This window comes from Bactrocera dorsalis, chromosome 2, assembly GCF_023373825.1.
Source record: "Bactrocera dorsalis isolate Fly_Bdor chromosome 2, ASM2337382v1, whole genome shotgun sequence".
NCBI classification, from domain to species: domain Eukaryota; kingdom Metazoa; phylum Arthropoda; class Insecta; order Diptera; family Tephritidae; genus Bactrocera; species Bactrocera dorsalis.
Genome location: NC_064304.1, coordinates 18,321,732 through 18,334,847, shown reverse-complemented (window position 1 = coordinate 18,334,847; position 13,116 = coordinate 18,321,732).

Below are 13,116 nucleotides of genomic sequence, written 5' to 3'. Positions count from 1 at the left end.
TCTGCCATTTCTTCCGTAAAATTTTGTGTTTCTGACGTTTTTTGTTAGTCGGTTGACGCACTTTTAGTGATTTTCAACATAACCTTTGTATGGGAGGTGGGCGTGGTTATTATCCGATTTCTTTCATTTTTAAACTGTATATGGAAATGTCTGAAGGAAACGATTATGTAGAGTTTGGTTGACATAGCTATAGAAGTTTCCGAGATATGTATAAAAAACTTAATAGGGGGCGGGGCCACGCCCACTTTTCCAAAAAAATTTCGTCCAAATATGCTTCTCCCTAATGTGATCCTTTGTGCCAAATTTCACTTTAATATCTTTATTTATGGCTTAGCTATGACATTTTATAGGTTTTCGGTTTCCGCCATTTTGTGGGCGTGGCAGTGGACCGATTTTGCCCATCTTCGAACTTAACCTTCTTATGGAGCCAAGAAATGCGTGTACCAAGTTTCATTATGATATCTCAATTTTTACTCAAGTTACAGCTTGCACGGACGGACGGACAGACAGACATCCGGATTTCAACTCTACTCGTCACCCTGATCACTTTGGTATATATAACCCTATATCTGACTCTTTTAGTTTTAGGACTTACAAACAACCGTTATGTGAACAAAACTATAATACTCTCTTTAGCAACTTTGTTGCGAGAGTATTAAAATATGCTCTTTCCATTCTATCAATATACATAAATGACATATTGCCTGATGTACTCGTATGCGGTATAAAGTCACCCGGAAGTTCGAAAATCTTTACGTTAGGTATATGACAGCTTAGAAAAGTAAAAATCGTTGAAAACCATTTAACTCCTCAAAAGAAAACATATATGTCTAAAAGGCGACAATTCTTCAAAATCTTCATCCAACGTTCAACCACTCACCAATTGAACTGCAATCATCTTAACAAAATCGGTACCACTTTACTGCACTTAATCCGACCAAATAGCAGACATTAGACGCACATAACGAGCAATCAAGGCTTCAGTGCCATAAACATCCAACTAGAAGTCGAATCTCGCTACCTTCAAATATCAATTTCAGCTTTAATCCAGCACGTTCCCTGACATAGACATACACACACACACATAAATTGCATGCGTTAAATACGGCGACATGTAGCGAAAGGCATACGTCCGTACCCATTACAGACGGAATTGATGAAATGCAAGCATGTGTTGGCTTTATAACGTTTCGGCCATGTCAGCGATCAAAGGCCCGATGTGGTTCAATCTGAAGTTGTATGGACACCGCAGCCAACTATGAGCACTAAGAAAGCTAATCGAAACAATTCAATGGACTCAACAACAAGAGAGCAGCCACGACTCAACAACAACGGCCGAGTTGATTTGCCACAGCAGCAAAACAGTAAAGCACTCAATCAAGCGACCTTATAGACCATTACCCAAGCTGCCACAATAAGCGACGATGGCGGTGTGGGCAAAAGGAGTGCACGTCTCGTGGCAAATGTAAACACAAATGGGGAAATCGCAACAACAACATGTCCAACAAGTTTGCTTCACTATCTCAATAACTGGCCGTAAGTGAGGCTAGAACACCACACACGCACTCATACACCCATACACAGACCCTAGTAGCCGGTCATGTTCGAAGTTGTAAGCGAAAGCTAAGGCGCAGCTTAAAAGATTTGCCGTACGCGCGCCCACACAATCGGCCACGTGTGGCCATGCCGATGCTGCGTAATGATACATATCTACAAGCATACACATGGATCACGGGGACGCGGAGAACATTAATGTCAGCTGCGAACCTCGTCGAAGGCGCAACAAGCCAATGAGGTTGCCGAGCTGGCTGACGGTTGTGATATGATTGCGGGCTTTTCGTTAAACTGTATTCGGGCGGATAGCACCACACTCGCCTGCGTTGGCTATGACAGCTCAACAACAATGAATTCAACAGTGCTGAGCACTATGTGATGTCAAGAGCTTTACAAGTCACAGTAATTAAGCGCTGGAGTGGTTTTCATCGGCGATTTGCATGAGTTGTATGTTTTTATTGAGGCTTTATCAATGGGTATTTTCAGTAGGCTACGTTGGTCTAGTCATTTATGCGCCACGCAGAGAGTTTGTGATTACTAGTAGCATTCATGAGAAAGCGCTTCGCAAAGCCTAATGCGTACAGGGGATGAAAAGTTATCGATATTTACTGGCTGTTTGTGGTTTGTGATATTAGCAATAATCACATTAGCGGGCTGACTATTATCGATATCAACAACAGGAGTTGCTCCTAGAAATTTTATATAATTTACTTATACTTTAGTCCGGCAAATTGTCTTAAAATCGATTTCCTTACATTTGAAAGGCAACACGTACTTAAAAAAAAATCGAAAGTCAATTGCAAGCCATACTGCGTCAATGCGATGCGATGGTTAGATAGATTTATTGATACAATGTGATGGATAAAATTTCGAAAATATCGTCTGATCAAATTTGACCCGGATTGAACATGTTCGTGTGATCTTCATATGCCAAAAGTTTGTTTAAGACGCAAAAAGTGTGGTGGTAATGTTTTTAGTTTAAAGTGTGTCGAAGCTAGGCTCTTACCAAAACCCCTGAATATTTTACAGATGCTTTACAACGTAGCTGGGTTTTTGAATAAGACGTCGAAACCTTAACACACCGCCTCAGTCCAACCAAACACCAGCACGGATTCAATGAAGTGCGCAGCACCCCCAACGCACTTAGCCTCATAAACGTCGAGATAGCGCGTGGCCTCAATCGCCCTGTGAGAGAACAGTTCTAGCTGCTAAGCTTTCTCGCTTTCTCGCTTCCTCACTACTAGGAGCTTAAAACTCTCCCCTGCTAAATCCACGGTCAATCTATTTAGGAGGTGAAACTCAAGAACTCAACATTTCCGTCGATGGAGAATTCCGACGGCAAACCACCCTAAAATTCTAGGAGTAACATTCGACAGTTTGTACTCCTCCACTGCGCATATAACCGTGATTGGCACTAAAGTATAGAGCCCCAACAAAATTCGCAAATCGCTAGCCGGCACCACTTGCGGTAAAGCCAAGGAGACCTTGCCGGCAACATGCAAGGTAATCGGCCGGCCGGTTATATAACTACGCCGCACCAATATGGTCTGGATCTAGTAGGATGCAGATAGGAAAGATACGAGTACAAACCATCCTTGCAGCCACCTGCTTGAAGATGAACCGTCACCTAGTAACATCAAATGAACATTTCTCCAATACGTCGACGATATACAATCATACACAAACCAAATTTCGGACGCGACTAGTATTCGACAGGCATTGAACGCCATTCACAGTAAAGCACCTTCACTGACTCCCTTCCAGTGAATGGTTTACTTGGAGTTCAAGCACCACCAATAGCAAGTCAAGAGCTCGAGTTACCGCGAGAAACAAGAGAATTGCTGCCGGACATCGAAAAAATATAGCGAACGATGCTCCAAAAATCTATGGATTTATAGAAAATTGAACATTTCTTTGAACCGAAAAGAAGCCAATTTTGAAGGCGATAATCCTTAGTCCGGGTCAATTTTGATCATATGGTATAAAGCTACCATGCAAAGAGTTCGATCAAAATCTAGTTGATGTATGAAAAATATTTTATTTCACGAGAATTTCGTAATTATTTTACTAATTTTGTTCACGAACTTTGCAAAATTTAGCTTTGACTATTGCTCCAGCCAACGCTGCAATGTCCGAAGTTCAGATCCAACTACCAGCTGCAGCTGTCATACCAGTGGATCGATCCAATAAATCTGCCTCCAATAAATATGAAAATAATATAGTTAAGTGACTTCCACAGTTTCTGTGACCCGACTTTAATTTCATCGCAATAAAATGACTAATGAAGCGAGCATTAATTACCAAATGAACGGCACCATCGACTGGCCACCGGTTGGCATTCGACTCACTTTGTTACATACTGTAATTTAGCAAGTGCCACAAGTGCATAGTGCAAATTCCTCACATGCTACATGTGTGAGAATTTCCTCTAAAGGAATGCCACTGATTAGAGTGGTTGGATGAAGAAGAAGCGAGCCGGGATGCCAGTGGTCGGAGCGGGCGGTTAAGGTATGTGGATAATTGCTTGAATGTGAGCGCACCTAAGCATCTATTTAAGAGCTCACTCACACACACAGGCATTTTTGTTGGCGTTGGTGTACTTGAAGAATTTCCATGGCACTAGTCCACTGAGGCGACCGAAACTTTGATCTGCTTACAGCAGCAACGTAGTCAAAAAAAGAAAACTATTTCAAAATTATGTGAAGTTCAAGTGTTTATAATACTTGATGGCATTGTTTTGGGCAAATTAATGCACTTTAAATGCTCGCTCCGCTTTAACTAAGCGTGATTATCAACAGTTGCCAATTCGCAATGATTTCATGCAATTGCGTAATACATTTGCAACCGTGTACTCCGCATATTCGTAGCAAAAACTTGTTTATTTATGAGTTAATTAGTCTATGGCAAACTTTAGCTTTTTTTTTATTTTTGTAAATGTAAATCCCCCAAACGATTATCACCGCTCATCGCACAATAAAGTAATGTGTTAATCGGATTTCGCCGCGGTTCGCCAATAGAGGATTTTTATGCGTTTTTAATAAATTATTTTGTGCGGAAATGAATACAATTTGTGGTCTTTCGCTGCATTTACAATAATTAAATTTACACGCTTAACTCGTTAAGTAAATAAGCGGCCATAAGCATACATATATGCACACTAGGGTGTGAGTAATTTTACAAGTTGGTTTTTTTATGGCTGAGGCCAGCTGAAGTTTTAATTTTTAACTCTAAAAAATATAATACCATACGTAAACAAAATCTTGCTGGTACTACTCTTGCGTCTAAACACATTCACCCCTACCTTCTGCCAGCTCTTTCAACACAAGTTCAAAAATAACCGACATTGATTTATTATTAACAATAATATGAAATACGATCACGTCTAATTAGTTTTGTTGGTATTGGAGAGGCAGGTACCCGAATAAAACCCTCCTTTCTATTGTAGTCGATTATACGTAGCCAGCACGAATCCGGACTTTATCCGACTATAGACTATGAATATTCTCAAAGTTTTAGGCTGAAACAGCAACAAAAATTATTTTTATTTGTAAGTTTATGTCTGCTATTTTTTACAATATGGTAGATATCTTCGCTGAACCTAAATCCAAGTTGATCACCTGGACTAGAACAAAACTTAAAAATATGGCGGCATTCTAGATTCTTTTTAATGCCGACTTTGTTTCTAAGCAGATAAACACATTCGATGTAATATTGTAATTTATAGCAGTAGAAAATCATACATATATAATATATGTCGTACGATCAGTACAAAATGAAAGCATAACAAATTTATAAAAACTTACAGAGGGAAGAATACTAAAAGGATATAAAACAAAGAAATATAATTAAAGCGATGAAAGGTCATAGTATGACTGATTTTCTTCTTCTTTAACTCGAACAATTTGTTTTTCTAGTTTTCGACCTTGGCCTACTTTTTTCACATTCTAACATTGAGGACTTATAAAAATTAAATATGATATTTTAAAGATACTTCAGGTCCTGAACAAGAGCGACTAATAGTTATATTTCCAATTTTAAGAGTTCTTATGTTAGTTCACAAGTAAACGAGGTCTATGAGCTTGAAGCCATGATATATTACCACCATCATATTCTAAAACAAAACTGAAGATTGAAGCTGGTACTAGTGCTACGACTCCATACTTTATGCAACCTTATAAATGTTTTAGGGAGGCTTGAACGCCGCATTTACTACTTTTTATCTTCAACTTGACCACTTGACTATTATCATAATCCTGTCGTAGAACATGAGTTTGTCATTTTTCACTGATGTATCAATGCTTAGCAGAAATATGGTTTTGCATTATTTGTACATTTTTATACTTTTGCAACATGTAGCAAGATAGTAATAGTTTTGCTGAACTAACGGTTGACTTACTTGGATTCCGATTCTCTTGCGTTTTCCACCTTAAGGTATTTCTCTGGCTTTGATTCTAGCAAAATTCAAGAGTATAGAATGTTCACTGACATTCGAACTTATTTTTTTGTGACCATTGCTTTTTACACATTCTGACCACCTTTCTGCCAATTTGTGGATATCGCGTCAATAGAAATGAAATGAATCGAAACAAACCAATCAAACACCCATTTTTCGGCTTCTACGTAGGAATCGAAGTGCTGCCCAGCCAATAAGTGTGCCATCGTTGAATACCAATGGTAATCGAAAAGGGGCCAAGAGTACTGAATACGGTGGAGGGGATAAGTATTTCAATTGTATCCTAAACCGATTTTGCTTTGAGCAGGTGCATGGTATAAATTCATCATTTGTTGTCTGTAGTGATTGGTATTAGTTTTACCAGGTTTTAGAAGCTCATGATATACTTCTGATCCCACTAAACCTTTTTTACGAAATCGATCTGTTTTTGTAGTCGATGTTAATGGTTGTCCCGAATTAACCCATGATTTTTCCGTAGATAAGTTTTAAAATAAATCCATGTTTCATCGCCAGGGACAAATCGATGCAAAACAAATTTTCTTTCGTGCTTTTGAAGTAAAATTTCTCGTGCTTTTTTCGGTTTTCTATTTGGTTTTTAATCAAATCAACCTTTTTCCACACTTTTGGATATTTTCCATAGCTTTCAAGCGGTCTGAAACTGTTTGCTGGGTAATATTTAACTCGGCTTGCTTTTGATTCAAAGTATTACATATGTTGATCCAATATTGGCTACAGTTCGGACTCTGAAAGCTTTTCATATTCTTCATTTCCCATTTTAACATACCTCATTAATAATTGCTCATGAAAGCATTCGCGAAATACCAAGTCAACTTTTATTTCTTTTCGCTGCTGCTCTTGATTTTAAGATATATGTCTATGCGTCGCATTAATTATCTGTTTCTATTTCAATTCAATTCAGCCATGACGAGCGTAATTATTTCCAACCATACGACAAAAGCCAGAGCTAAGCATCACAACCTCAAGTTGTCATAGACTTAACATGACCACGCCGCCGCTTCGCCGCTACACATGTCAAATGTGCAATGCGACCAGCATATACACGACCTTGAATTACGCGCCGTCCGACAACAGCAAATGTGCCATGCTGGCAGGCGCGCTGAACGTTCATAGCGCTAGTACGCGAACACTGTTGAGCGCCAAGAGTGCTAGAGGGAGGAAAACATTGACACACAGACACAGGCATAATATTACAAATAGTATATGTACGCCTAAGCGGTCATATATTCCATCACAGCTCGTTAGCTACGCAATTTACCACATTGTGGTGAGCAGCCTTGAAACTGTGTAGTGACAAACTTTCAACAGCCTCAACCAACAAGCAACAACAGTTGCAACAAAATGTGCGACATGCGTGGCAAATAGCGGGATAATAAGTTAAATGCTCGTTGCATGCAGCAAAAGAGACAAAAAAAACATCAACAAAAAACTATTGCAGAACGCATTCAGCAGCATGCGTGTGGGCTGCTAGTACGCTGCGTATACGTAACATTTTGTACTTGAGCAACGCAAGTTTATAGCCAAGCGTTTAATTGCATGTTACACTTGTCGCGAATAGAAAATGATTGCAATTTATTTGTCTTTAATAGGAGGGAGTTGCCACTTGGTTGTAAATTATGGGTTATTTTACGTGAAAAGTATTAGTTGTTAAGGATGGATTCAAGAAATTTCTTAATTGCTATGTATTATTTGTGGTTCCCGATCTATATGAGCTATTTCAATAAATTCTGAAAGTTTGCATTACCCGTTCGGTTTAAAGTTTTTTAAGCCTTTTAAAACACAACCAACAATTTTCCGACTTTTCTTGAAAACTATATTTAACGCTTCCAGCTACTTCATTAATCCCATTTTATTCCTGTGTAGTGCGTATTTTTAATTCCTTTACAAGTTTGCACTTGTTTGTTACTATTGTAACTTTTTCCTAATTACAATAATCCACAACAAATTGGCAACCGCAACCAAACACGTGTCCCGCCACACTACAATAGCTGTCATTTACATATGTACACACGCACACATACAACTTGGCATTTCATAGACATGATGTGCTCGTTGTTAATGGGTAATGCCTTCTCTTCGTTGTTGTTGTTGTGCTATTGTAACACGCAATGTTAGTTTCAGATGTCCTCACATGTCCTTTAAGCGTTTAATTAGGTGTCAACATGGCATTTAATCAAGCCAACAGTGACAGTCATTTATTGCTGCTGGTATAATAATAAACACTTACTTAAACACTTATGACACTGACGCGGAGTATAGTATACTGGATAGTAGTGAGGTACTTTTTTTTTGTTTCATGGATAACTTAAACATTCACAGCATATTGATCATATAAATGAATGGATACTTTGAAGCTTTAAAGATAGTTTCATGAAACCCTGGAAAATGCCAAACCGGCAGATAGCGCTGAGTTCGAGTTAACACGAAACAATTTATTTGAGTCTCAACACTTCTCATATAATATTTAAACGAGAAGAAACATGTACAAGTTCATTTTTTAATGCACAAAATATAATAAAAACAAGTCTTTATTTTAGTTTTAATCAGTTAGTTTGTATGGCATCTATGTATATGCTATAGCAGCATAATCTGAAGAATTTGTTCGGAGATTATGAGGCTGCCTTTGACACTAATCCATATAAATATTTGTGAAGATATTTTGCCAAATAAGAAATTTTTCTATGCTAGAACTTGGTTTGGATCTGTCAGTTTTGAAATGAAATGATGAGTAAAGAGAACGAGTGCAAAATTTTGGGTCGATATGTTAAAACCTGTGGCAGTATCCTCCAATACAGGGTTTGTCCGAAAATTAACTCGAATCAATCCTGTCGATTTAAAAAAATTTATTGAACCAAATGAACTCCGGAATAGCCTTGAGGGCCGATGTGCATTCCGCTTGGATCCCCTCTGTCGTCTCAAAATGCTTGCGACTGCAAAAGCATTGATATGCCAGCCTTGGTTAAGTAGCTGAAAGGCGGTTTTATCGGTCGTCAATGAGCAATTTAGAGACCATCTGCGCGTACCTTTGCTCTGACGAACGCTGCATTTTCGGCTTGTACCACTCACAGAAACACGTCGCGCGAAAATGTTTGTCCAGGTGGTCGGAGACAAGTGACCAGCCACTTGTTCGTAAGCTAGGAACGCTCTCTACCGAATCCAGTCGAATCTCGCACGCTCCAAAGTACAGGCGAGGAGAAAGAAAATCACTCCTATTACTTTCCAGACAGACCCTGTATCTGTGTTTGCGTATATACAATCGAACAGTCAGACAGACAGATAAATAGATGGACATAGCTAAGTCGACTAAGCCCGTCAAGGTGATTTTTTATACATAGACTTTATAAGGTCTATGACGCTTCAACCTGGGCGTTGAAAGTTCTGGGTAAAGTCAATATATCCTATATGAAGTATAAATATACATACAGATATCTTAGAACTACATTTGTCTGAAAATCATGCTAAATGGCGCTGGTTATTACCGAAACTCTTATATATATATGGTCTTCCTTTTCCTCTGCTTCCCACGGCTGGTACTGCGTCGGATACTCGCAGAGCTGGAGTATTTTCATTCATTCAGACAACATGACAACGTAGTCGCTGTCTCTGAATTCGGTTAACTATGTCAATGTCGTCGTATATCTCGCGCAGCTCATCGTTCTATCGACTGCGCTATTCGCCGCTAGGACCATTAATCTTCCGTAAAATATTTCTCTAGAAAACTCATAACGCCGACTAATTAGTTGTTGTGATCGAGAGAGGACTTTACTTCTCAATAGTCTACTCAGTCCGAAGTAGATTATGGCCAATGATATCAACATCATCGGCGTACGCCAGTACAGCTGTACACTTTTATAGAAGACTGTACCTACTCTATTAAGTTCTGCAGTTTGAATTATTTTCTACAAAAGTAGATTGAAGAAGTGGCACGATTGAAATCAACCAAGAGGTGGTATGGTCGATTTTTTCAACGGGTCTTTTCCAAGATTTGGCGCATGGTGAATATCTGATCGGTTGTTGATTTGCCAAGTCTAAAGCCACATTGATAAGGTATTTTGTGGACAGTGAGCTTTAATCTTTCGCAGAATATGCTCGATAGAACCTTATATGCGATGTTGAGGAGGCTTAATCCAAGGTAGTTAACGCAGATTGTGGGGTCTCCCCTTTTTTGTGGTTAACACCATTTCCTGGTTCTAAATAAATGATGACTTTCTGTATTAGCCCATCCTTGAATATTAGTGATCAACAGTGTGTGATCTTGAATTCCGTGGTAACACAGTAAGTAAAAACTTCTAAGAGGAATTCTTACCACAGGAAGCTACTAGAACTGAAATAGACTATAGCAAAACTTTTACAAACCATTTAAATATCGCTGAAACGTTGAGCAATCATAAGAAATATCTCCGCTGCAGAATCTCAAATGATGAGGACTTTACAGACAAGCAATAGTGGAACATAGGAATTTTCTTATTCACCGGCAAGAGAGAATTAACTTCAAATTTGAGAAGCCGCTTCGTATCATAAATCATTATAGTATAAATCAGGAATTTGGAAACTTATAACTTTCACATTGTTTCGCTTTAAAGAAATATATAAGGAGAAACTTACATCGTTCTGTCCTTCGTCCAAACATCCTCTAAAGAAGTCTTTTATTTAATGCTATCTTTTATTCCTTAACTATATAACGTGCTTATTCTATATTCATTTTGACAACCCATGTCATATATATGCCATTTCCTTTCCCTGTAATACTCCCTGACATCATATGTAACTATATCAAACAAGAAATGGAAGTGTTTCCGTTTAAATTAAAACTCACAACTAAATCGCCGCCTAAGTGCTGCTCCACTTCAAGTGCGCACCGTCGAGTGGCAAATAAATACTGGAAATGAAATTAATTTCCGCAAGCCGTTACGAAACTAGAAACTTTGCGACCACCAAACAGCAATACAACTGCAACAACAACACACAAAACTAAAATAACGCAAACACGAGTGTAAAAGGTGCACACAGTGAACTTAACGGTAAACCAGGAAATCGATTGGAAACATTTCATCGAAATTGCAACTTAAAGTGTCAGTGCAATGTGATGCTCGAAAATGGGAAAAGAGTTGTTGCTCAATTTCATCGACAATGTAAGCCGCACAGGCCAAGCGTGCTAGTCTTGATTACACTTGCACTGCGGAGGAATATGAGCAATTCAAGGGCTCGTGTGTAGGGAGGTGGCACTGCCGGTATTTCGTTGTAAAGGGAGTTTACAAATGTCGTTCTACTAAAAAATAAAGAAAAATTAGGAAAAATAAAGGGAAATGAAAGGCAGGAATAACACCACAATAATGATTCGGTACGATACGGAAAATGTTGAGCGCCTAATATATCTGCCAGCTCAAATAACATTTCATTTCCATTCTGATGTGCAGTTGAATGAAAAGTGGACACTTCCTCATAAAAAGGCATCACTTTTGGATTAAGAGATTGGCAAGGCTTTAAGCTTGGAAATAAAATATTTGTGTTTATTACAGACGCATGATGTTTGATTGTGAGATTTTTGTATATCAGGGAACATGACGTACTGGACTACTATTCATTTTCGTCACAATTGGTATACGTCAAATATTGCTTTCTTCGCCCATAATAGATATCAATGAAAAGTTACAGGCAGAATCTTACCAGTTAGTGTGAAATATGAACAGAAACAGAACATAGTTATTATTCGCTTTGCAGAAGATTCTGGAGGTGTTATAAGAATGTGACGCTGATCAAAATTTAGTCCCTTGGTTAGGTAGCTGTTCACAAGAAAGGCAACATGAGCCGGGGCGATATCGTGATGCAACTTCCAATCGGCTGCGATGTCTTGTCGGACATGATTGACACTTCGTTTGAGTCCCTTGAGGACTTCTATGTAAAACTTGACATTGACGGTTTGTCCAAGAGGAACAAATGCATGGTGGACGATGCCTTTGATATCAGAAAAGACAATGAACATCATTTTCATTTTGGATTTGTTCATTATTCCCTTTTTTGGGCGAAGAGACGCCGGCGTGTGCCACTCGGAAGATTTTCTCTTTTTCTTGGGATTATACTCAAAGATCCATAACTCATCACCTGTGATTACGTTATTCAAACGTCTCTGTTGCAGATTTACCGAATTTCACACAGAATTTAATCGCTAACGAACGCTGCATTTTCGGCTTGCACCACTCACAGAAACACGTCGCGCGAAAATGTTTGTCCTGACTCTCCAGGTGCTCGGAGACAACTGACCAGCCGCTCGTTCGTTAGCTAGGAACGCCCTCTACCGAATCCAGTCGGTGCGCGCACGCTCCGAAGTACAGTCGCGGCGGAAGAAAATCAGTCCTATTACTTTCCGGACAAACCCTGTATTTGAGTAGCGGAAAGCTTTCAGTAAACGTCGTAAAGTCATCGAAAACTTGTCTCTTCCGACTTCCACTTTTCCACTTTTGTTAATGTCTATAACATCGATAAATTCAAAGAGTCTCTTATGTATCGACTCAATCCATTTTGTTTTATGTTGTGGGTATGAAGAGTGTCCAACAGATCTTAATATTTTACCAAAACGATATTTTCACAATATAAGGAGGAAAGAAGAGGAACCTACATTCATCAAACCTTATATTAAATAGTTAATGGTTACAAGGCATAGATTTATGAATATGACGTCGGAACTTTCCAAGAATCTAGCTATGAAGTTTTGCTGAAAGCCCTGAAGGCGATTCCAGCTAAGCCTTGCTACAAGTATATGAACAATTGGATTCAGCATAGGCATACTTATATTACACAAAAGCTTATTTGGAAGACGATAATAAATATTCCGGGTCATATTTGATCATACTTTTTTTCAAAGAACTCGACAAGGGAAACCCCAATTCCCTGTCAATGTTTTCAGTAAAAACTATTAACTCATTCATATTTAAATCGAAAACTAAGCTAATATTTTCTTAAAAAGCATAAATAAGAGTTTACAGCTGAAATTCGGTACCGAGTATACATCCAGAATACAAATAAACACCCAGATGTAATACTTCCTCATTTTTTCCTGTATAGTGCTGTAAAAAAACCTGGCATACTTATTT